At 38.6% G+C, this 26,188-nt stretch overlaps 1 long non-coding RNA gene across 1 annotated transcript; it reads right to left on the bottom strand.

The window, feature by feature from the left end:
* Nucleotides 1–2,774: 2,774 nt before the first annotated feature.
* On the bottom strand, nucleotides 2,775–3,782 carry LOC138353472 (uncharacterized). Its single transcript, XR_011223167.1, has 3 exons — nucleotides 3,168–3,782; nucleotides 2,939–3,052; nucleotides 2,775–2,831 (listed from the first exon to the last, which is right to left on the bottom strand). It is a non-coding gene; the product is annotated as an uncharacterized lncRNA (long non-coding RNA).
* Between the last annotated feature and the right edge of the window lie 22,406 nt (nucleotides 3,783–26,188).

Here is a 26,188-nt window from a genome sequence, read left to right as displayed (position 1 = left end):
GGAGATACATGTTTTGTATCGCATAAAATCCAATAGCCTTTGTCTTGATTACAGGGGATATGCTGTAACCCTTGCCCTAATAAGGTATCCCGCTCAAGGTCAGTTAATTGTCTAATCCCTCCCTGGGGAAGTACCTCAGCCATGCACGCTGCATATAAGCTGTTAAAGTCGAGGTACAAAATGTGAGTATCGTCATCAGAGCTGGGGTTAGATGTAGTGTGCTCGTTAACAGCCTGTGTAAATTGTCTAATGGAAGATGTGAACCCTCCTCTAAGATTCCTTCTCAACAAATCATATATATTCTGATCATACACATAGTCAAGTACAACTTTTGATTTAAATAGGAAAGCGTCCCAAGCATAACTAGGAAGTGATACATAGAAAACAATATCTAGTTCATAAATTTCTTTCAGTGATGTTCGCCAAAGTGTAAATATATCAACTAGCATTCCCACGTCAACTTTTAAATATAACATGAGGTAATCCTTGATGTTTGTACAGTTCCCTAAATTAAATACTTTAAGAGCATTGTTATAATCTTCTTCAGACAGTGGAGAGTCATGTAAAACATTGTAAAACTTATCTCGCGAAGGGAGCTGAGGTTCGTCTAACACGTCCATAGAAGAAATATAATCATAACATAGGCTTTGCTTACCTTTAATTAACAGAGCTTTAGCTTCATCGGATACGCCATTTAGTATGTGTTCAGTGTACTTGGTAGCTTTCTTACCGGCAACGTGTTCGCTTGCTAAGGTTCCTAATGACCCATTAAGGAGAGCTAGGCTATCTAGGAATTTAAGTTTACCTATGATGACTTGCATAAATTTCAATCCTTCCTTGGTTAGAATTTCTACATCGCGGTGAGGATTTTTGGACAGTTCTTTAAGTATAATTCCCAGATCATATGCAGCATTATGGGAAAATGCGGTCAAGTATCTACGAGCATTTTTACATTGTAAATTGCAACGAGCACAATAAGCACCTAAGTAATTATTTTCCTGAATAGCATGATTATGATGTCTATGTTTATCTTTCTTATCCTTGAAAGTTTGATGACACAATTGACACGTATTTTGTCTTTGAAACATTCTTTCCTGTTCTCTAGACAAGTTCTTAGGGAAGTTGGGGAGCTGAGCATGAATAGCTTTCCATGAGGCTTCTAGCTTTGTAATAAAATGATTGACCGCGTCTGGGCCTACGTATGAATACGTTTCTACGACATTGAATTCCCTGTCTAAAATCATGTAAGCATAAGCAATTGCTTTATGCTTACATTCCACCATGCCTCTAGGATTTTGACGGTCTAATAGACATTCAAAATCGTAATAGGCGGTGTGAGTTGGGCTATAGGTCCTACCGTAATTTTTAAAACTGATTTTATCACTAGGATTATAGAACGAAAATACTTGGGATGCAGTGCATGACTCTTCGTGAGCCTGAATTTCATCTAAGGGAGCATGCAAAAGGCAAATTTTACAGAATTTATGAGTGTTAGGAATCCTTCCAGAATTGTGGTTAATACTCTTTACAAATTTATCAAAGTCCTTGATCAGACAGAGATGCTTGCCTTCTAATAACAACAAAGGGACTTTATCGGCATACTTTTCCTGGCTTTTCCTAGCTAAACTAAGATAGTATCTGTTACTTTCATGAGTTATTGTATAAATATAAATAGAAATTTTGTTAAGCTTCTCTATTTTCTTAAGGTTATCAAATGATACGGGGAATCTGATTTCATCTGCCCATACTACGAATCTTCTACACCATCGAAGGTTTTTGTAATGATGTCTAACGTTATCCAGGGTCCTGCCCAATGCTAAGTTTTTATACGCCGCAATGCACTGTAACAAACACTCATCTCCTTCACTTTCAGGATTAAATACTGATTCTTTACCCCTTAATTTTGCAGGATATGGTACATATGATCCAAGGTGCATAGGGTGGCGAATATACGAAAAATTAATGGCAAAGCCTGACATGGAATGAATTCCTACACTTGAGGATTGGACATTTTTTAGGCATTCGTCAATTTTAGCAGACATTTCGTCAACCCATGAATTTACAAGAACTTCCACCTCTTCCTGTGTAACAGTCTGAGTTTCGCCTCTAATTGAAAATACTTCGTCTAATATTTCATATTGATTGTCGGCATGATTAAGTTTTTGCAAAATTAGGCTTACATCAGGGTAAATGTGAAATGAGGGAGGGAATTCTTCCTGTATTTGTCTGAACTGATTGTCTATATATTCTATAAAAAATTCCCTATACCTATTTATATATAAGCTGGGGTCAGCGTCTAAATGACCGGGAATGGAGAACGAATGTCTCGAGAATGATCCTTCGAAATGGTTAATGACTTCTAACACTCGCGGAACAACGTTATCTAAGTTAAGTACCTCTGGGGAATCTGGAGCGTTGACTTCTTCATCTGATATGTCGTGAACAGGGGGTTGATTGTCTTCTTCTTCTTCATCTGAGGATGCCTGCTGGTTGCCGTCTGGTGCATCTTCTTCTAGCTCCTGGGACAGCTGGGGCTGACTGCGTACAGGCGTGCTCCACTCAGAGGGTTGGGTTGAATCCAGGGGAGATTCTGTAATATAATATTAGCAATGAAATAAACATTAAGAGGAAAACAAATTTGAAAACAATAAGAGGATTTGAAAACCTTAATAGGAAAATATGGTGTAAATAAGAGGAATTATTATTAAGAGGAAAAACAAAAAGTTTAAATAAGAGGAAAAACTGAATTACAGATAAATAATAATATTACTTACGAGCTGGGATGTTGATTCCACCAAGTATGAGATTCTCTTGATCACGAATAGGAACTCCTGTAATGGAAATATTTTTCTGTATGAGTACTTATTACTTGTTTATACACTTGTTAAAAATACAATTATTAACTTTAAAAATTATGAAAATTATTGTGAAAACGTACGGTTATTTATGATGCGACGGCGTTTGGGTGGAGGTTCAATGACGTTTCTGGCTTCGGTGGGAGGTTCCCGGTTAACGGAGAAACGACAGTATGGGCAGGAAGTAGAACCATGAACTGAAATGAAAATAATATATATAAATTGACTGTCTGTATGTATGTATGTATGTGTGTTTCGGATATATATTTTCTTTGAAAGTTTATTGAATGTGCGAGAAAAAGCGGTACTTACGATTTGCACAATAGAGTTGTCCACAGCTGGTACAGGTTACGTCAAAATGTCCAGGCGGTGTAGGCCCATTGCATCCTATACAGTACAGTCTGCATTCTTGAAGAGCGTTGATGGACATTTCACCTAGGCATGTTAAACATCGTGTTTGGCACACATGAACGATTTCGTTGTTGATAGGAGACAGGCACAGAGGACACACTGACATGATGATATGACTAGGCTAGGGGAACCTTGTGAACAGGATGAAGATTGAATGTTGACTGAAAGTGTAGGCCTCTGAGACTTTGGCGATCTGAGGGGGCCCCTGAATGAGCGTAATAACGATAGTGTGCCCCTGAGTGAGCGTTTGGCTGTTTTATTAATAGCGAGAATGATTGGCGAATACTGGGAATAAACTCTTTTATTATAAATTGTGTAAACTATGAATTAGATGACTAAATAAATTATAAATAAATAAATAAGTTTTATTAACGCTTAATGTATATATATATATATAAATTATTACGGTGGCGAATGCCGACAATGACTGGTGGATGTCTGGGGCAGGTAATCAGGTGATGATTGCCTCGGGCAGATAGCCTGGGGCAGGTAGCTGGGGCCAGCTTAGATAGTCTCTGAGGCAGTTTCAGTATTAAAGGTTACATTGAGATGCTTCGGTTGATTTGTATAAAACTGACTGGTTAATGAAAAATGAATAAAAATATTAGTATGTCAGAAAATAGCCTGGGGCAGGTAGCTGGGGCCAGCTTAGATAGTCTCTGAGACAGTTTCAGTATTAAAGGTTACATTGAGATGCTTCGGTTGATTTGTATAAAACTGACTGGTTAATGAAAAAGGAATAAAATATTAGTATGTCAGAAAATAGGAAGAGGGAATAATATGAAGAGGAGAGAGAGAGAGGAGGGAGAGAGAGAGAGAGGAGGGACGGTCCAGATATTATGGATAAGATAAGATAAGAGGTACCCTGTATGCGATGTCTGGCTGGCCGGGCGTAAAGTAAATAAAGGTGACGCGACAGATTGCGAGGTAAGGGGGGGAGGGAGGGAGGGGGGTGTGATGTACGAGACTTGAAAACCATGACTTACACAGGTGATTTTCTAAATTTATATGAATAACTAAGGCTTACATAGACGATTTTGTAAGTTGAAAACATGTAAAATATGTCCGTAGAGTTCTCCTGGAAGCCCTAAAGAGCTACATACGTTACTTGAATTTGTCCCATAAGGCCTTAACAAACTTCTAAGTCTCGGAAATTATTTTCTCATAAGAATTCCATACTTCTAAAATCTGTGACACAAAATTTACCTGAAAACCCTGGCTCACACGCGAGATATTGGAACCTGAAAACTTTGGCTCACACAGACGATATTGGAATCTGAAAACCATGGCTCACACAGACGATTTTTGACCTGAAAACCCTGAAAACCATGGCTCACACAGACGATTTTTTCCCCCCCAAAAAAAATCGTCTGTGCGTTGTCATCCCTACTACTACTGTCAACGTCCAAACCACACTATTAGCCGTTGTTGGCAATTGTACCCGGAAAAAAGACCCAATGCTCTAGTTGTGACACAGGGCTTGAGGCCTTCGGAAGGGTTAGGGAGTAAGACCTCCAACCCACAGTGGTTGGACTTGCTTACCCCATTCTTATCGAAAGGGAGACTACTTTTGTCTGAGGGTTCTTCCTGGAAGGACGTGGTGATCTTCCGAGACACCGGTGCCATCCAGACTTTAATTTTAGAGTGTGCATTGCAAGGTGCCAACACGCTCGACACTGGAGAGGTGGTACTGGTCGAGGGTGTCACTAGTGATACTCGAGCAGTACCCCTCCATAAGGTTACCCTGGAATCTGATTTCCACAAGGGTGTTTGTACAGTCGGAGTCACTTCATACCTACCTTTCCCTAATGTTGATGTAATAGTTGGTAATGATTTAGCAGGGGATAAGGTAGGGGACTCCAGACTGCCTATTATGTTGCCTACCCCTAAGGTTTGCCTGGATCCACCCGCCGCAGAGGATAATGTTGTGTACCCTGCGTGCGCGGTGACCAGGTCTATGGGACTTAAATGTAAGGGCAGCCCTGTGCTTGCCAAGGTGGTAAATCCCGAGGACACGAGGAACTTTCCGAGTGGTGAAAACCAAGTTGACCTCGCGGACACATTCATGGCCCGACTCGATGACGTGGCCGAGGACATTGTGGAGAGCCTGCCACCGCCATCTACCGAGAGTAGTGGGGAGGTGGAGGAGAACACTGTTGAGTCTCGGCCAATAGCATCTGACCAAGGCCTAGATACCTCCTTGAGTGAGTTACAGAAAGCTGACCCTACTCTTGCAGATTGTCATGAGACAGCCGTCTCAATGGAGGAAATTGTAGACGCAGCAACTGGGTACTACTACAATGATCGGATTTTGATGAGAAAATGGAGACCACAGAGAACCTTGTCAAATGAGTGGGAGGTAGTCCACCAGGTTATGTTGCCGACCTGCTATAGAGAAAGAATTTTGGCAGCTGCTCATGATGATCCTATGGGAAACATCAAGGTATTAATATTATGTATCACAAAATTTTAAAGTATTTTTTCTGGCCCAAGCTGAAAAGCGATGTGGCAAAATTTTGTAATGCGTGTATTGTTTGTCAACTGGTTGGGAAACCAAACCAGACTCCACCTAAAGCTCCTCTAAGGCCTATTGTCATGCCAGAGGAACCATTTTCTCATGTGGTAATGGACTGTGTTGGACCATTACCTAGAACTAAGTCTGGTAATATTTACCTAATCACGATGATGTGTATCACTACACGTTACCCAGAGGCTTTTGCTGTAAGGAACATCCGAGCAAAAACTGTTGTTGCTCGTATGTTGCAATTTTTTTCCACTTTTGGACTGCCTCGGGTCGTGCAAACTGACAATGGTACTAACTTTAAGTCTGATATTTTTGAGCAATTTTGTAAGGACCGTGGAATAACTCATAAGGTTTCCAGCCCATACCATCCACAGAGTCAGGGGGTAATTGAACGTTTCCATCTAACTCTGAAGCAGATGTTGAAGACATCGTGCGAGAGTTCCCTCACCTTCTGGGATGAGAATTTACCGTATGTTTTGTTTGCGGCTAGAGAGGGATTACAAAGTTCACTGGGTTGTTTTCCTTTTGAGTTAGTCTTTAGCCATAAAGTTCGTGGACCCTTGCAAATGTTACAGGAGAATCTGTTAGGGAACGTAACGTTAACCGAAGGTTCGGCTTTCTTTGCGCAACACCACCAGAGACTCAAGGACTGCAAGGCAGCTGCACTAAAGTATCTTGGGAAGGCCCAAGAAAAGATGAAAGAACCTAACGATGCTAAATCTAAGTTGCGGGTATTTCAGCCTGGCGACCCTGTCCTGGTATTAAAGCCTCGACTAGGGAACACTATGTCCCACAAGTACGAAGGCATCTACATTGTGACAGAAAAGACTGGGGACCTCACGTACAAAGTGAGGCACTCTGACAAACGTAACCAGGAAATGCTCGTACATGTAAATCGGCTGAAGAAGTTCCAGGGCCCCAGGCCCATTGCAATAACCAATGTTTCCATTTCCAGTGAGAGAGGGGATGATTGTTCTGGGGACCCAACTAATCTCATTTTCAATAATTCTAGTTCTGTGAATGCTGTGGAGGAGGGACTGTCCCATTTGCAGATGGCCCAATGTGAAGAGGTGCAGTCGTTGGTTGATGAATTCTCCAGTCTGTTCGGGGAGGTCCCGACCCAGACTGATGCCATTTGCGATGATGTCGAGTTGACGGACTACACTCCCATTCGCCTTCAACCCTATCGGATGAGTCCAGAAAAGAAGGCCATCGTACGGAAGGAGGTCGACTTCTTGCTCCAGCATGGCCTCATTCGGCCGAGCCAGGGCTCTTGGTGCTCGCCCTGCCTTTTGGTCCCCAAACCAGACGGCTCCTGGTGATTATGCACCGACTATCGGCAGCTCAACAAGGTGGCCATTGTGGATGCCTATCTGCTGCCCCTCCTCGAGGACTGCATCGACGAGCTGGGAAACACCAAGTACGTCTCGAAATTCGACCTCTCGACGGGCTATTATCAAATCCCGCTCACTGAACGTGCTAAACAACTAACTGCGTTCGTGACACCCGAGGGTGTTTTTGAGTATCAAGTGTTACCGTTTGGCTTGCGTAATGCCCCTGCCACGTTCCAGAGACTCGGGAACTCTCTGCTCGCTAAGGTGCCAAATTGTCGGGCGTATTTAGATGATATCGTGCTTTTTGACAGTAATTGGGCTGACCACATAGCTAGGTTACACCAGTTGTTCGCAATCTTGAAAAAGGCAAATCTTACCTTAAATGCTAAAAAGTGTCATTTTGGCCAAGGCACAGTGACGTACCTGGGTTATGAAGTGGGCCAAGGAAAAGTGTTTCCTCGGCAAGATAAATTCAGTGCCATTCTGGAATATCCAGTGCTAAAGTCTAAAAAGGAAGTTCAAAGATTTATCGGTATGTGTGCCTACTATCGACGCTTTTGTCAGGACTTTTCCAGTGTTGCCACTCCTCTCACAGACTTATTGCAGAAGGCCGTTAAATTTAAGTGGTCATCAGACTGTGCAGAGGCAATTAAAAATTTGAAATTGATCTTAGCTTTTGCCCCAGTGCTTGCTAGTCCAAGGTTCGATCGACCGTTTAACATTCATGTGGATGCATCTGACTCGGGTGCTGGTGCAGTGTTGTTGCAAACTGGGGATGATCAAATGGAACACCCAGTATATTATTACTCTGTGAAATTCGACAAGGCGCAACGCAATTATTCAGTGGTAGAAAAAGAGGCGTTGGCCCTAGTGTTAACATGTAAAAAGTTCGAAGTTTACCTCACAGGTAATATAGTGGAAGTGTACATGGACCATAACCCACTAGTTTTCCTGACTCAGATGAAGGGGAAGAATAAATGCATCCTCAGGTGGGCATTGTACCTACAGGACTTCAATCTTTCCATTACCCACCTACCGGGCAGGCTCAACGTGATAGCCGACGCTCTGTTCCGGTTGCCTGAATAACATTCATCTGGGCCACAGGAAGCCATTTACCAACTGTCATGCTTTAGTTATTTTTTTTTTAGGTTCTCCTGTGACATTAAATATTCCGAGTCCAAATTTTTTACTTCCCTGTTTTTTTTGGTATGTTTTTTTTTTCTTTCAGAGAACTCCTTTGTATTTTTTCTTGCAGAGAAATTGTTGCTTTTTTATTTTTTTTTTTTTTGGTCATATATTTTTCTTTTTATTCTCTGTATACTCTTACAAAAAAATATGACTACTATTCTAGTAGTCACATTTTTTTTTTCTCTGAAAGGGGGGAGGAGTGTTACGACCCTGGATTCTTCAATGGAAACCAGAGGTCAAAATTTAACTAATTAAGCTACGTTAGAGTAGGAAATCGCAACCCGATGTGGCTTTGTTTGTATCTTCCCTGCCAGACGTAAGACTATTCTTGTTTCTCAAAGAGCATTTAAAGACTGAGCTGGGGGTTGATTATTAAATAATAACATAGGCACCAACTATGCTTACTATTACTTTCTAATCATCTGTAAAGTAAACCTGAGTAAACTTGGTATAGGGCTGCGGTACGATTAGTTGAGCAGTCTGCCGGCAGCTGAGGGGAAGGAGAGAGACTCCATCTTTTCTGAGCTGGCGTGGTGTGGACCGGAACCTCCTACCCTTCCTCTTCCTTTCCTTATTTCTGTGTCTTGTTCAAGCTAAGTATATACTGTGTACATTATTCAATTTCTGGCATATTTATGTTCTATGTGTAGAGTAGTCTATTCTATGTGTAGTAGGTGTTTTTAGGCGTTTATATTACTAGTTATTCAAAAGGGGGTCAAATTGGAACCACGTGGTCCCCTACCCTAAGCTGACTCTAACTTCAAGTTATTCAATAGTAGAGCTTTACCCTAGCTTGTGCTCAGTGTAAAACCTTGTATCCTGTTTATGTGGACCAAGGCTTTTAACGTAAGGTAGTGTGGTAAAGATATTATTATTATTGTTATTGGTGTGAGTGTATATGAGGGGCTGTTAAGGGTTTAATAAATAAGTACATGAATTATAGGAGTATCCCTTCTTCCTGTGTGGGAGTGCATTGATCAACCCTTAGACTGACATATGGTCTAGTAGCAAGGTATTATTACTGTGGATAATTTATTTTGGGGGCCGGGCCTTTTAGCTCTCCCATATTTGATACTCTGTCTTCTAACTACCCTTACCCCTTAATAGTACCAGTTCCCCCATAGCAAGCCACCACCCACAATATTATTTTATAACACACCCCCCCCCCCCCCCCCCTGTAGTTTTCAAAATATATGAAATGTCGGAAATTTGTCTCCTGAGCGTCATTCTTGAGCCAAATTTTTGCTTTCTGCACCTATTTGCAATTTCAAATTTCGACTTTTAAAATAGAAAATATACCACTTACTGAAAACGGCGATGGGTGGGATATTTTGCCCAAACACCCCTTGCTTTCTTCAAAATATGTGAAATGGTCGAAATTTGACTCCTGAGTGTCATTTTCGAGCCGAATTCATGCTCTCTGCACGTATTTTCAGTTTCAAACTACGACTTTTTATACCGAAAATATTGAATTATTGAAAACGGCGTAGGAACATATTTTGCCTAAACCCCCCCGTCTGTTTTCAAAATATGTGAAATGTCGAAAATTTGACTCCTGAGCGTCGTTTTGAGCCGAATTCTGGATCTCTACCCCTATTTGTAGTTTTAAATTGCGACTTTTTTATACCGAAAATATGCCAATTACTGAAAAAAATTTGGGTCATATTTTGCCCAAACCCGCTTGCAGTTTTCAAAATATGTGAAATATCGGAAATTTGACTACTGAGCGTCATTTTTGTGCCGAATTCTGTCTCTCTGGACCTACTTGCAGTGTCAAATTAAGGCTTTTAAAACCGAAAACATGCCAAATACTGAAAACAGCGACGGATCATATTTTGCCCAAACCCCCCTGCAGTTTTAAAAATATGTGAAATGTCTAAAATTTGACTCTTGAGCGTTATTTTTTAGACGAATTCACGCTCTCTGCACGTATTTTCAGTTTCAAATTACGACTTTTTATGCGGAAAATATGCCAATTAATGAAAATGGGGATGGATCATATTTTGCCCAATTCCCCTTGAAGTTTTCAAAATATATGAAATATCGGCCATTTGACTCCTGAGCGACATTTTTGTACCGAATTCACGCTCTCTGCACGTATTTTTAGTTTCAAATTAAGAATTTTTATGCCGAAAATATGCCAACTAATAAAAATGGCGATGGATCATATTTTGCCCAATCCCCCTTGCAGTTTTCAAAATATGTGAAATATCGGAAATTTGACCCTTGAGCGTTATTTTTGAGACGAATTCACGCTCTCTGCACCTATTTGCAGTTTCAAATTACGACTTTTTATACCGAAAATATGCCAATTACTTAAAACGGCGATGGGTCATATTTTGACCAAACCCATCTTCAGTTTTCAAAATATGTGAAATGTCGGAAATTTGACTTCAGAGCGTCATTTTTGAGCCGAATTCACGCTCTCTTCACGTATATTTAGTTTCAAATTACGACTTTTTATGCCGAAAATATGCCAACTACTCAAAACGGCGATGGGTCATATTTTGCCCAAACCCCCCTGCGGTTTACAAAATATGTGAAATATCGGAAATTTGACTCCTGAGCGTCATTTTTAAGCCAAATTCTAGCTCTCTGCCCCTATATGCAGTTTCAAATTACTACTTTTTATACCGAAAATATGCCTATTACTGAAAACAGCGATGGGTCATATTTAGCTCAAACCTGCCCTGTAGTTTATAATATATATGTGAAATGTCGGAAATTTGACTCCTGAGCGTCATTTTTTAGCGGAATTCTGGCTCTGTACACCTTTTTTGCAGTTTCAGATTAAGACGTTTTGTTCCGAAAATATTGCAATTATTGAAAACGGCGATGGGTCATATTTTGCCCAAACCCCCTGTAGTTTTAGTGTGTGTGATATGTCGGAAATTTGACACCGGAGCGTCATTCTTGAGTCGAATTCCGGCTCTTTGCACCTAATTTTCAATTTCAAATTACGAATTTTTATACCGAATATAAGGCAATTATTGAAAACGGAGATGGGTCATATTTTGCCCAAATCCCCAGTGCAGTTTAAAAATATGTAAAATGTCAAAAATTGTATTCCTGAGCGTCATTCTTGAGCCGAATTTTTGCTTTCTGCATCTATTTTCAGTTTCAAATTACGACTTTTTATACAGAAAATATGCCAATTACTTAAAAAGGCGATGAGTCATATTTTGCCCAAACCCCCTGCAATTTACAAAATATGTGAAATGTCGCAAATTTGACTACTGGGCGTCATTTTTGAGCCGAATACTGTCTCTCTGAACCTATTGCAGTGTCAAATTACCATTTTTTATACCAATAATATAGCAATTTATGAAAACGGCGATGGGTTATATTAGGCAAAAATCTCCCTGCAGTTCTCAAAATTTGTGAAAAGTCGGAAATTTGACTCCTGAACGCCATTTCTGAGCCTAATTCTGGCTCTCTGCACCTATTTGCAGTTTCAAATTACGACTTTTAAAATCGAAAATATGCCAATTACTGAAAACAGCGATGGATCATAATTAGCCCCCCCCCCCCCCCCCCCCGCAGTTTACCAAATATGTTAAATATCGGATATTTGACTCTTGAGCGCTATTTTTAAGCGGAATTCGTGCTCTCTGCACCTATTTGCAGTTTCAAATTAAGTTTTTTTTTTTACGAAAATATGCCAAATACTGATATCAACGATGGGGTCATGCTTAGCTCAAACCCCCCTGCAATTTACAAAATATGTGAATTGTCGGAAATTTGACTCCTGAGCGTTATTTTTGAGTCGAATTCTGGCTCTCTGCACCCATTTGCAGTTTCAAATTACGAATTTTTATACCGAAAATATGGCAATTATTGAAAACTGCGATGTGTCATATTTTGCCCAAATCCCCCTACAGTTTTCAAAATATCTGAAATGTTTTATATTTGAATCCTGAGCGTCATTTTTGAGACAAATTATTTCTTTCTGTACCTATTTTCAGTTTCAATTTGCGATTTTTTATACAGAAAATATGCCAATTACTTAAAAACGGCGATGGGTCGTATTTTGCTTAAATCCCCCTGCAGTTTTAAAATATGTAAAATGTCGAAAATTTGATTCCTGAGCGTCATTCTTGAGCAGAATTTTTGCTTTCTGCACCGATTTTCAGTTTCAAATTACGACTTTTTATGCCGCAAATATGCCAATTACTAAAAACGACGATGGGTCATGTTTTGCCCAATCCCCCGTGTAATTTTCAAAATCTGTGACATGGAAATTTGACTCCTGAGCGTAATTTTTGAGCTGAAATCACGCTCTCTGCACATATTTTCAGTTTCAAATTACTACTTTTTATACCGAAAATATGACAACTTCTCAAAACGGCGATGGGTCATATTTCACTCAAACGACCCCCCCCCCCATCCTCTGCACTTTTCAAAATATGTGAAATGTCGGAAATTTGACTATTGAGCGCCATTTTTAAGCCGAATTCTGGCTCTCTGCATCTATTTGCAGTTTCAAATTATGTTTTTTTTACCGATAATGTGCCAATTACTGAAAATAAGAAAGGGTCATGTTTAGCCCAAATCTCCCTGCAGTTTACAAAATATGTGAAATGTCGGAAATTTGACTCCAGAGTGTCATTTTTGAGCCGAATTCACGCTCTCTGCGCGTATTTTTAGTTTAAAATTACTACTTTTTATGCCGAAAATATGGCATTTAATGAAATTGGCGATGGATCATATTTTGCCCAATTCCTCTTGCAGTTTTCAAAATATGTGAAATATCGGAAATTTGACTCCAGAGCGTCATTTTTGAGCCGAATTCACGCTTTCTGCACGTATTTTTAGTTTCCAATTACTACTTTTTATACCGAAAATATGCCATTTAATGAAATTGGCGATCGATCATATTTGGCCCAATTCCTCTTGCAGTTTTCAAAATATGTGAAATATCGGAAATTTGACTCCTGAGCGTCATTTTTGGGCCGAATTCACGCTCTCTGCACGTATTTTCAGCTCAAAATTACTACTTTTTTTACAAAAAATATGCCAACTATTCATAGCGGCGATGGGTCATATTTTCCCCAACCCCCCCCTGCAGTTTACAAAATATGTGAAATGACGGAAATTTCACACCTGGCCGTCATTTTTGAACCAAATTCTGGCTCTCTGCATCTATTTGCAGTTTCAAATTACTTCTTTTTATACCGAAAATATGCCTATTACTGAAATCGGCGATGTGTCATATTTAGCCCAAACCCGCCTTGCAGTTTACAATATATATGTGATATGTCGGAAATTTGACTCCTGAGCGTCATTTTTCAGCCGAATACTGGCTCTCTAAATCTATTTGCAGTTTCAAATTACAATTTTTTATACCGAAAGTATAGCAATTATTGAAAACGGCGGTGGGTTATATTTTGCCCAAATCCCCCTGCAGTTTTCAAAATATGTGAAATTTCGGAAATTTGACTCCTGAGCGTCATTTTACAGACAAATTCAGGCTCTCTGCACCTATTTGCAGTTTCAAAGTACGACTTTATATACCGAAATAATGCTAATTACTTAAGACACCAATGGATCATATTTTGACCAAACACCCCCCTACAGTTTTCAAAATATGTGAAATGTCGGAATTTTTACTTCTACGTGTCATTTTTGAGACCAATTCACGCTCTCTGCACCTATTTGCAGGTTTCAAATTACGACTTTTTATACCGAAAATATGCCAATTACTTAAAACAGCGATAGGTCATATTTTGACTAAATTTAACTTCAGTTTTCAAAATATGTGAAATGTCGGAAATTTGACTCCTGAGCGTCATTTTTTAGCCGATTTCACGCTCTCTGCACATATTTTCAGTTTCAAATTACGACTTTTTATACCGAAAATATGCCAATTAATGAAAATGGCAATTGATCATATTTTGCCCACTCACCTTTGCAGTTTTCAAAATACGTGAAATATCGAAAATTTGACTCCTGAGCGTCATTTTTGAGCCGAATTCTCGCTCTCTGCACATATTTTCAGTTTCAAATTACTACTTTTTATACCGAAAATATGACAACGACTCAAAACTGCGATGGGTCATATTTTACTCAAACGACCCCCTTTTCCCTGCAGTTTACAAAATATGTGAAATGACGGATATTTGACTCCTGAGCGTTATTTTTGAGTCGAATTCTGGCTCTCTGCACCTACTTGCAGTATCAAGTTACAACTTTTAAAACCGAAAATATGCCAATTACTGAAAACAGCGATGGATCATATTTTGCCCAAATCCCCTTGCAGTTTTAAAAATATGTGAAATATCTGAAATTTGACTCCTGAACGTCATTTTTGAGCCAAATACTGTCTCTCTGAACCTATTTGCAGTTTCAAAAAACAATTTTTTATTCTGAAAATATAGCAATTATTGAAAACGACGATGGGTCATATTTTGCCCAAATCCCCCTGCAGTTTTCAAAATATGTGAAATGTCGGAAATTTGACTCGTGAGCGTCATTTTTGAGACGAATTCTGGCTCTCTGCACGTATTTTCAGTTTCAAATTACGACTTTTTATGCCAAAAATATGCCAATTACTAAAAACGGCGATGGGTCATGTTTTGCCCAATCCCCCTTGTAATTTTCAAAATATGTGACATATGGAAATTTGACTCCTGATCGTAATTTTTGAGCCGAATTCACGCTCTCTGCACATATTTTCAGTTTCAAATTACTACTTTTTATACCGAAAATATGACAACGACTCAAAACGGCGATGGGTCATATTTTACTCAAACGACCCCCCTTCCCCTGCAGTTTCCAAATTTGCGAAATGTCGGAAATTTGACTCATGAGCGCCATTTTTAAGCCGAATTCTGGCTCTCTGCACCTATTTGCAGTTTCAAATTATGTTTTTTTTACCGATAATATGCCAATTACTGAAAACAAGAAAGGGGTCATGTTTAGCCCAAACCTCCCTGCAGTTTACAAAATATGTGAAATAACAGATATTTGACTCCTGAGCGTTATTTTTGAGTCGAGTTCTGGCTCTCTGCACTTATTTGCATTTCAAATTACAAATTTTTATACCGAAAATATGTCAATTACTTAAAACGGCGATAGGTCATATTTTGAACAAACCAACCTTCAGTTTTCAAAATAAGTGAAATGTCGGAAATTTGACTTCTGAGCGTTATTTTTTAGCCGAATTCTGGCTCTCTGCACCTGTTTGCAGACTCAAATTACGACTTTTAAAACCGAAAATATGCCAATTACTGAAATCGGCGATAAGTCATATTTAGCCAAACCCGCCCTACAATTTACAATATATATGTAAAATGTCGGAAATTTGACTCCTGAGCGTCATTTTTGAGCCGAATTCTGGCTCTGTGCACCTTTTTTGCAGTTTCAGATTACGTCATTTTGTACCGAAAATATTGCAATTATTGAAAACGGCAATGGGTCATATTTTCCCCAAATCCCCCTGCATTTTTAAAATATGTAAAATGTTAAAACTTTTATTCCTGAACGTCATTCTTGAGCCTAATTTTTGCTTTCTGCACCTATTTTCAGTTTCAAATTATGAATTTTTATACCGAAAATATGCCAATTACCTAAAAAGGCGATGGATCATATTTTGCCCAAACCCCCTGCAGGTTTCAAAATATGTGAAATGTCGGAAATTTGACTCCTGAGCGTCATTTTAGAGCCGAATTCTGGCTCTCTGCACCTATTTGCAGTTTCAAAATACGACTTTATATACCGAAATAATGCCAATTGCTTGAGACGGCGATGGATCATATTTTGACCAAACACCCCCTGCAGTTTTCAAAATATGTGAAATGTCGGAAATTTTTCTCCTTAGCGTCATTTTTTATACGAATTCACGCTCTCTGCACCTATTTGCAGTTTCAAATTACGACTTTTTATACCGAAATAGTGCCAATTACTTAAAACGGCGATGGATTATATTTTGACCAAACACCCCCCTGCAGTCTTCAAAACATTTGAAATGTCGGAAATTTTACTCCTAAGCGTCATTTTTTAGACTAATTCACGCTCTCTGCACGTATTTTCAGTTTCAAATTACGACTCTTTTTCCCGAAAATATGCCAATTACTAAAAACGGCGATGGGTCATGTTTTGCCCAATCCCCTTTGCAATTTTCAATATATGTGACATATGGAAATTTGACTCCTGAGCGTCATTTTTGAACCGAATTCACGCTCTCTGCACATATTTTCAGTTTCAAATTACTACTTTTTATACAAAAAATATGCCAACTACTCACAACGGCGATGGGTCATATTTTTCCCAAACCCCCCCTGCAGTTTACAAAATATGTGAAATGTCGGAAATTTGACACCTGGCCGTCATTTGTGAACCGAATTCTGGCTCTCTGCATCTATTTGCAGTTTCAAATTATGAAGCTTAAAACCGAAAATATCCCAATTACTGAAAATATTGATGGGTCATATTTTGCCCAAACTCCCCCTTGCAATTTTCAAAATATGTGAAATGTCTGAAATTTGACTCCTGAGCGTCATTTTTGAGCAGAATTCTGGCTCTTTGCCACTATTTGCAGCTTTAAATTAAGACTTTTTATACCGAAAATATTCCAATTACTGAAAACAACGATGGGTTATATTTTGCCCAAATCCGCTTGCAATTTTCAAAATATGTGAAATGTCGGAAATCTGACTCTTTAGCGTCATTTTTGAGCCGATTTTTGGCTCTTTGCACCTATTTGCAGTTTTAAACTACGACATTTTATACCGAAAATATGCTAATTAATCAAAACAGCGATGGGGTCATATTTTGCCCTCCCCCCCCCCCCAATCCAGTTTTAAAATATGTGATATGTCGGAAATTTGACTCCTGAGCGGTATTCTTCAGCCGAATTCTGGCTCTCTGAACCTTGTTTTCAGTTTCAAATTACGACTTCTTTTTCAGAAAATATGGCAATTATTTAAAACAGCGATGGGTCATATTTTGTCCAAACCCGCCTGCAGTTTTTAAAATTTGAGAAAAGTCGAAAAATTGACTTCTGAGCGTCATTTTTAAGCCGAATTCTGGCTCTCTGCACCTATTCCAGTTTCAAATTACGAATTTTTATACAGAAAATATGGCAATTATTGAAAACGGCGATGGGTCATATTTTGTCCAAACCCCCCTGTAGTTTTCAAAATATGTGAAATGTCGGAAATTTGAATCCTGAGCCTCATTTTTGAGCTGAATTCCTGTTCTCTGCATTTATTTGCAGTTTCAAATTACGACTTTTTATACCGAAAATATGCAATTACTGAAAACAGCGAAGGGTCATATTTTGCCAAAACCCCGTGCAAGTTTCAAAATATGTGAAATATCGGAAATGTTGGAAATTTGACTCCTGGACGTGATTTTTGAGTCGATTTCTAGCTCTCTGCACCAATTTGCTGTTTCAAATGATGACTTTTAAAACCGAAAATATGCTAATTACTGAAAACAGCGATGTGTCATATTTTGCCCCCCCCCCCCTGCAGTTTTTTAAATATGGGAAATGTCGGAAGTTTGACTCCTGCGCGTCATTTTTGAGGCAAATTCTGGCTGTCTGCACCATTTTTGCAGTTTCAAGTTATGACTTTTAAAACCAAAAATATGCCATTTACTGAATACAGCGAAGGATTAAATTTTGCTCAAACCCCATTGCAGTTTTCAAAATATGTGAAAAGTCGGAAATTTGACTCATGAGCGTCATTTTTGAGCCGAGATCTGGCTCTTTGCACCTATTTGCAATTGTAAAATACGACATTTTATACCGAAAAAATGCCAATTACTGAAAACAGCGATGTGTCATATTTTGCCCAAACCCCCTTGCAATTTTCAAAATATGTGAAATATCGGAAATTTGACTCCTGAGCGTCATTTTTGAGCCGAATTCTCAATCATTGCACCTATTTGTAGTTTTAAATTACGACTTTTTATACCGAAAATATGCCAATTACAGAAAAAAACGATGGGTCATGTTTTGCGCAAATCCGCCTGCAGTTTTCAAAATATGTGAAATGTCGGAAATTTGACTCTTACCATCCTTTTTGAGTCGAATTTTGGCTCTCTGCACCTTTTTGCAGTTTTAAACTACGACATTTTATACCCAAAATATGCTAAATAATGAAAACAACGATCGGTCATATTTTGCCCAAACCCCCTGCAATTTTCAAAATATGTTGCATATCGGAAATTTGACTTCTGAGCGTTATTTGTGAACCGAATTCTGGCTCTCTGCACCTATTTGCAGTTTCAAATTATGACTTTTAAAACCGAAAATATGCTAATTACAGTAAACAGCGAAGGGTCATATTTAGACCCAACACCCACCCTGCAGTTTTCCAAATATGTGAAATTGCGTAAGTTTGACTCCTGAGTGTCATTTTTGAGCTGAATTCTGGCTCTTTGCACCTATTTGCAGTTTCAAATTACGACTTTTTAATACCAAAAATATGCCAGTTACTGAAAATATTGATTGGTCATATTTTGCCCAAATGCCCCCTGCAGTGGTCAAAATATGTGAAAAGTCGAAAATTTGACTCCTGATCCTCATTTTGGAGCCGAATTCATTATTGAAAACGGCGATGTGTCATATTTTGCCCAAACCCCCCTGCAGTTTTCAAAATACGTGAAATGTCGGAAATTTGACTCTTGAGTGTCATTTTTGAGCTGATTCTGGCTCTCTGCACTTATTTGCAGTTTTAAATTACGACTTTTTATACCGAAAATATGCTAATTACTGTAAACAATGATGGATCATATTTCGGCCAAATCCGCCTGCGGTTTTCAAAATATGTGAAATGTCGGAAATTTGAATCCTTAGAATCATTTTTGAGCCGAAATCTGTCTCTCTTCACCTATTTGCAGTTTTAAATTACGACTTTTTATACCGAAAATATGCCAATTATTTAAAACGGTGATGGGTCATATTTTGCCTAGAAAGCAGTTTTCAAAATATGTGAAATGTCGGAAATTTGACTCCTGAGCTTCATTTTTGAGCCGAATTCTGGCTCTCTGCAACTATTTGCAGTTGCAAATTATGACTTTTAAAACCAAAAATATGCTAATTACTGAAAACAGCGATTTGTCATATTTTGCCCAAATCCACCCTGCAGTTTTAAAATATGTGAAATGTCTTAAATTTGACTCCTGAGCGTTATTCTCTAGCCAAATTCTGGCTCTCTTCACTTATTTGCAGTTTCAAATTACGACTTTTTATATCGAAAATATGAATATTCCAGAGAACGGCGATGGGTCATATTTTGACCAAACCCCTTGCAGTTTTTCAAATATGTGAAATGGCGTAAATTTCACTCCAGACCATCGTTTTGGAGTTGAATTCTGGCTCTTTGCCCCTCTTTGCAGTTTGAAATTAAGACTTTTTATACCGAAAATATGCCAGTTACTGAAAACAACGATGGGTCATATTTTGCCCAAATCCGCCTGCACTTTTCAAAATATGTGAAATGTCGGAAATTTGACTCTTTAGCGTCTTTTTTGAGCGGAATTTTGGCTCTTTGCACCTATTTGCAGTGTTAAACTACGACATTTTGTATCGAAAATATGCCAATTAATGAAAACAATGATGGGGCATATTTTGCCCAAACCTGGCTGCAGTTTTCAAAATTTGTAAAATGTTGGAAATTTGACTCCTGTGCGTCATTTTTTAGCCGAATTCCGGCTCTCTGCACCTATTTGCAGTTTCAAATTACGACTTTTTATACCGAAAATATGCTAATTACTGAAAACAATGATGGGTCATATTTTGCCCAAATCTGCCTGCAGTTTTCAAAATATGTGAAATGTCGGAAATTTGACTCTTTAGCGTTCTTTTTGAGCTGAATTTTGGCTCTTTGCACCTTTTTGCAGTTTTAAACTACGACATTTTACTCCGAAAATATGCCAATTAATGAAAACGGCGATGGGACATATTTTGCCCAAACCCCCTTCAGTTTTCAAAATATGTGAAATGTCGGAAACTTGATTCCTGAGCGTCATTTTTGAGCCGAATTCTCACTCTCTGCACCTATGTGCAGTTTCAAATTACGACTTTTTTATATCGAAAATATGTGTTGGGAAGAAAGCTTACTCTCTATTATTTGATTGATATTTAATTAATAGATTAATTTAAATTAATCGAAGGACCACCCTATTTTGTCTGAAAAAAGAAACAGACAAAGTTAAATGATAAGGACTGAAACACCAGTGCCTATGGATAAGAAACTATTAAAGATTATTCATTAAACTTCACTGGGCTGTATAATATATTAATGTTCGAGAATAAACTTTCCGTCCTTCACAAAATGGGGGGTTAATACCAGAAGTAATCTACTCCCAGTACGTTTCATTGAGCCTGGTTCTTCCTCGAATAAAATTAGTAATTTCTACTAATACTATATTAAGAAACATTAGATAAATTGATTAATGGTAAGAAGATTATATGTTATGGGTCATGTTACAGTCTCCGTGGGTCATGTTACAGTCTCCGTGGTGTAGTGGTAAGACACTCGCCTGGCGTTCCGCGAGCGCTATGTCATGGGTTCGTATCCTGGCCGCGGAGGATTTACTGGGCGCAATTCCTTAACTGTAGCCTCTGTTTAACGCAACAGTAAAATGTGTACTTGGATGAAAAAACGATTCTTCGCGGCAGGGGATCGCATTCCAGGGACCGTAGGATTAAGGACTTGCCCGAAACGCTACGCGTACTAGTGGCTGTACAAGAATGTAACAACTCTTGTATATATCTCAAAAAAAAAAATGTTGATTAACCAAGAAATTATTCTCACTTGACTTTTATGAGGCTTCAAGTGAGGCTTAGCCTCACTTGACTTTTATGAGGCTAAGTCTTTTATGAGACTTTTATGAGATATAAACTAAATATCTTCGACTGATAATCGATTCTAGATTTTTCTCAATCAAAGAAATAATAGAAAAGGGTTCAGCTGCTTACCTGTATTAGTGAACGGAGAGGTATAGGTGCAATGGCGTCGTCTGCTACTTGCTGCAACACGTGAGCTCGAGCATGGCGTGGGAACATGAGGACCACGACCGCTTACAACACAAGCTGAAATTTCAACTGAATATACTAATTGTTTACACCTACTATCTAGTATCCTCACTATGCCATAGAAGGAGTAAATTAATTCCTTATGGACGTACTTATTGTTTGGGGAGGTCGCGTAGCGTAACGATGGACAGTGCACAGTAAAAAGATGTACACAGAGATCTCATGCTATAACTAATACTAGAACACTTAAGCTGCTGGCCGTAAACCGAAGCAATCCTAGATTGCTACTGGAGCAATTGCACACTCCTAGGCCGATTAACTGCAAGGGCCTAACGTAGAAATGATTGAAATTCGACTCTCCCGGGACGTACGATGTGATTGTTGGCATCGCTTGATAAGCCAGATGGTGAATCACGTCCTCATTGCGTGGTAACTAAAGGCGAAAGGCCTTTAGTTACCACGCCAAAGGTCAAAATTACGACTTTTTTATATCGAAAATATGCCAATTACCGAAAACGGCGATTGGTCACATTTTGCCCCCCCCCCCCCAACATGCAGTTTTCAAGATATGTAAAATATCGGAAATTTGACTCCTGAGCGTCAGTCTTGAGTCGAATTCTAGCTCTCTGCACCTATTGGCAGTTTCATATTACGACTTTTTATACCGAAAATATGCCAATTTCTGAAAATGGCGATGGGTCATATTTTGTCCAAACCCCTCTTCAGTTTTCAATATATGTGAAATGTCGGAAATTTGACTCCTGAGCGTAACTTTTGAGCCGAATTCTGGCTCTGCGCTTATTTGCAGTTTCAAATTACTACTTTTTATACCGTAAATATAACAATTACTGAAAACGGTGATGGGTCATATTTTGCCCAAAACCCTCTGCCGTTTTCAAAATATGTGAATTTCGGAAATTTGACTCCTAAACGTCATTTTTGAGCGGAATTCTGGCTTTCTGCACATATTTGCAGTTTCAAATTATGACTTTTTATACCGAAAATATGCCAATTTCTGAAAACGGCGATGGGTCATATTTTGCCCAAACCCCTCTTCAGTTTTCAAAATATGTGAAATGTCGGAAACTTGATTCCCAAACGTCACTTTTGAGCCGAATTCTCACTCTCTGCACCTATGTGCAGTTTCAAATTACGACTTTTTATATCGAAAATATGCCAATTACCGAAAATGGCAATGGGTCATATTTTGCCCCCCCCCCTGCATTTTTCAAAATATGTGAAATGTCGGAAATTTGACTCCTGAGCGTCCCTTTTGAGTCGAATTCTGGATCTCTGCACCTATCTGCATTTTTAAATTACGATTTTTTACACCGAAAATATGTCAATTTCTGAACACGGCGATAAGTCATATTTTGCCCAAACCCCCCTGCAGTTTTCCAAATACGTTAAAAGTCGGAAATTTGACTCCTTAGCGTTATTTTTTAGCGGAATTCTGGCTCTCTGCACGAATTTGTGGTTTCAAATTGCGATATTTTATACTGAATTCTGCCAATTACTGAAAACGGCGAAGGTTAATATTTTCCCCAAACCCTCCTTCAGTTTTCAATACATATGAAATGTCGGAAATTTGACTAGTGAGCTTCACTTTTGAGCCGAATTCTGGCTCTCTGCACTTATTTGCAGTTTCAAAATACGACTTTTTATACAGAAAATATGTCAATTTCTGAAAACGGCGATGGGTCATATTTTGCCCAAACCCCTCCTGCAGTTTTCAAAATATGTGAAATGTCGGAAATTTCATTCCTGAGCGTCACTTTTGAGCCGAATTCTGGCTCTCTGCACCTATTTGCGGTTTCAAATTGCGATTTTTTATACTGAATACTGCCAATTTCTGAAAACGGCGATAAGTCATATTTTGCCCAAACCCCCCCTGCAGTTTTCAAAATATGTGAAATGTCGGAAAATTAACTCCTCAGTGTCATTTTTGAGCCGAATTCTGGCTCTCTGCACCTATTTGCGGTTTCAAATTACGATTTTTTAAACTGAATACTGCCAATTACTGAAATCGGCGATGGGTCACATTTTGCCCAAACCCTCTTTCAGTTTTCAATATATGTGAAATGTCGGAAATATGACTCCTGAGCGTCACTTTTGAGCCGAATTCTTGCTCTCTGCACCTATCTGCAGTTTCATATTACGACTTTTTTATATAAAAAATATGTTAATTACCGAAAACGGCAATGGGTCATATTTTCCCCAAATCCCCCTGCATTTTTAAAATATGTAAAATGTTAAAACTTTTATTCCTGAACGTCATTCTTGAGCCTAATTTTTGCTTTCTGCACCTATTTTCAGTTTCAAATTATGAATTTTTATACCGAAAATATGCCAATTACCTAAAAAGGCGATGGATCATATTTTGCCCAAACCCCCTGCAGGTTTCAAAATATGTGAAATGTCGGAAATTTGACTCCTGAGCGTCATTTTAGAGCCGAATTCTGGCTCTCTGCACCTATTTGCAGTTTCAAAATACGACTTTATATACCGAAATAATGCCAATTGCTTGAGACGGCGATGGATCATATTTTGACCAAACACCCCCTGCAGTTTTCAAAATATGTGAAATGTCGGAAATTTTTCTCCTTAGCGTCATTTTTTATACGAATTCACGCTCTCTGCACCTATTTGCAGTTTCAAATTACGACTTTTTATACCGAAATAGTGCCAATTACTTAAAACGGCGATGGATTATATTTTGACCAAACACCCCCCTGCAGCCTTCAAAACATTTGAAATGTCGGAAATTTTACTCCTAAGCGTCATTTTTTAGACTAATTCACGCTCTCTGCACGTATTTTCAGTTTCAAATTACGACTCTTTTTCCCGAAAATATGCCAATTACTAAAAACGGCGATGGGTCATGTTTTGCCCAATCCCCTTTGCAATTTTCAATATATGTGACATATGGAAATTTGACTCCTGAGCGTCATTTTTGAACCGAATTCACGCTCTCTGCACATATTTTCAGTTTCAAATTACTACTTTTTATTAAAAAAATATGCCAACTACTCACAACGGCGATGGGTCATATTTTGCCCAAACCCCCCCTGCAGTTTACAAAATATGTGAAATGTCGGAAATTTGACACCTGGCCGTCATTTGTGAACCGAATTCTGGCTCTCTGCATCTATTTGCAGTTTCAAATTATGAAGCTTAAAACCGAAAATATCCCAATTACTGAAAATATTGATGGGTCATATTTTGCCCAAACTCCCCCTTGCAATTTTCAAAATATGTGAAATGTCTGAAATTTGACTCCTGAGCGTCATTTTTGAGCAGAATTCTGGCTCTTTGCCACTATTTGCAGTTTTAAATTAAGACTTTTTATACCGAAAATATTCCAATTACTGAAAACAACGATGGGTTATATTTTGCCCAAATCCGCTTGCAATTTTCAAAATATGTGAAATGTCGGAAATCTGACTCTTTAGCGTCATTTTTGAGCCGATTTTTGGCTCTTTGCACCTATTTGCAGTTTTAAACTACGACATTTTATACCGAAAATATGCTAATTAATCAAAACAGCGATGGGGTCATATTTTGCCCTCCCCCCCCCCCCAAATCCAGTTTTAAAATATGTGATATGTCGGAAATTTGACTCCTGAGCGTTATTCTTCAGCCGAATTCTGGCTCTCTGAACCTATTTTCAGTTTCAAATTACGACTTCTTTTTCAGAAAATATGGCAATTATTTAAAACAGCGATGGGTCATATTTTGTCCAAACCCGCCTGCAGTTTTTAAAATTTGAGAAAAGTCGAAAAATTGACTTCTGAGCGTCATTTTTAAGCCGAATTCTGGCTCTCTGCACCTATTCCAGTTTCAAATTACGAATTTTTATACAGAAAATATGGCAATTATTGAAAACGGCGATGGGTCATATTTTGTCCAAACCCCCCTGTAGTTTTCAAAATATGTGAAATGTCGGAAATTTGAATCCTGAGCCTCATTTTTGAGCTGAATTCCTGTTCTCTGCATTTATTTGCAGTTTCAAATTACGACTTTTTATACCGAAAATATGCCAATTACTGAAAACAGCGAAGGGTCATATTTTGCCAAAACCCCGTGCAAGTTTCAAAATATGTGAAATATCGGAAATGTTGGAAATTTGACTCCTGGACGTGATTTTTGAGTCGATTTCTAGCTCTCTGCACCAATTTGCTGTTTCAAATGATGACTTTTAAAACCGAAAATATGCTAATTACTGAAAACAGCGATGTGTCATATTTTGCCCCCCCCCCCTGCAGTTTTTTAAATATGTGAAATGTCGGAAGTTTGACTCCTGCGCGTCATTTTTGAGGCAAATTCTGGCTGTCTGCACCATTTTTGCAGTTTCAAGTTATGACTTTTAAAACCAAAAATATGCCATTTACTGAATACAGCGAAGGATTAAATTTTGCTCAAACCCCATTGCAGTTTTCAAAATATGTGAAAAGTCGGAAATTTGACTTATGAGCGTCATTTTTGAGCCGAGATCTGGCTCTTTGCACCTATTTGCAATTGTAAAATACGACATTTTATACCGAAAAAATGCCAATTACTGAAAACAGCGATGTGTCATATTTTGCCCAAACCCCCTTGCAATTTTCAAAATATGTGAAATATCGGAAATTTGACTCCTGAGCGTCATTTTTGAGCCGAATTCTCAATCATTGCACCTATTTGTAGTTTTAAATTACGACTTTTTATACCGAAAATATGCCAATTACAGAAAAAAACGATGGGTCATGTTTTGCGCAAATCCGCCTGCAGTTTTCAAAATATGTGAAATGTCGGAAATTTGACTCTTACCATCCTTTTTGAGTCGAATTTTGGCTCTCTGCACCTTTTTGCAGTTTTAAACTACGACATTTTATACCCAAAATATGCT

The sequence above is a fragment of the Procambarus clarkii genome, chromosome 58, assembly GCF_040958095.1.
Source record: "Procambarus clarkii isolate CNS0578487 chromosome 58, FALCON_Pclarkii_2.0, whole genome shotgun sequence".
In the NCBI taxonomy this organism is placed as follows: domain Eukaryota; kingdom Metazoa; phylum Arthropoda; class Malacostraca; order Decapoda; family Cambaridae; genus Procambarus; species Procambarus clarkii.
This window is presented reverse-complemented; position numbering and strand designations above follow the sequence as displayed.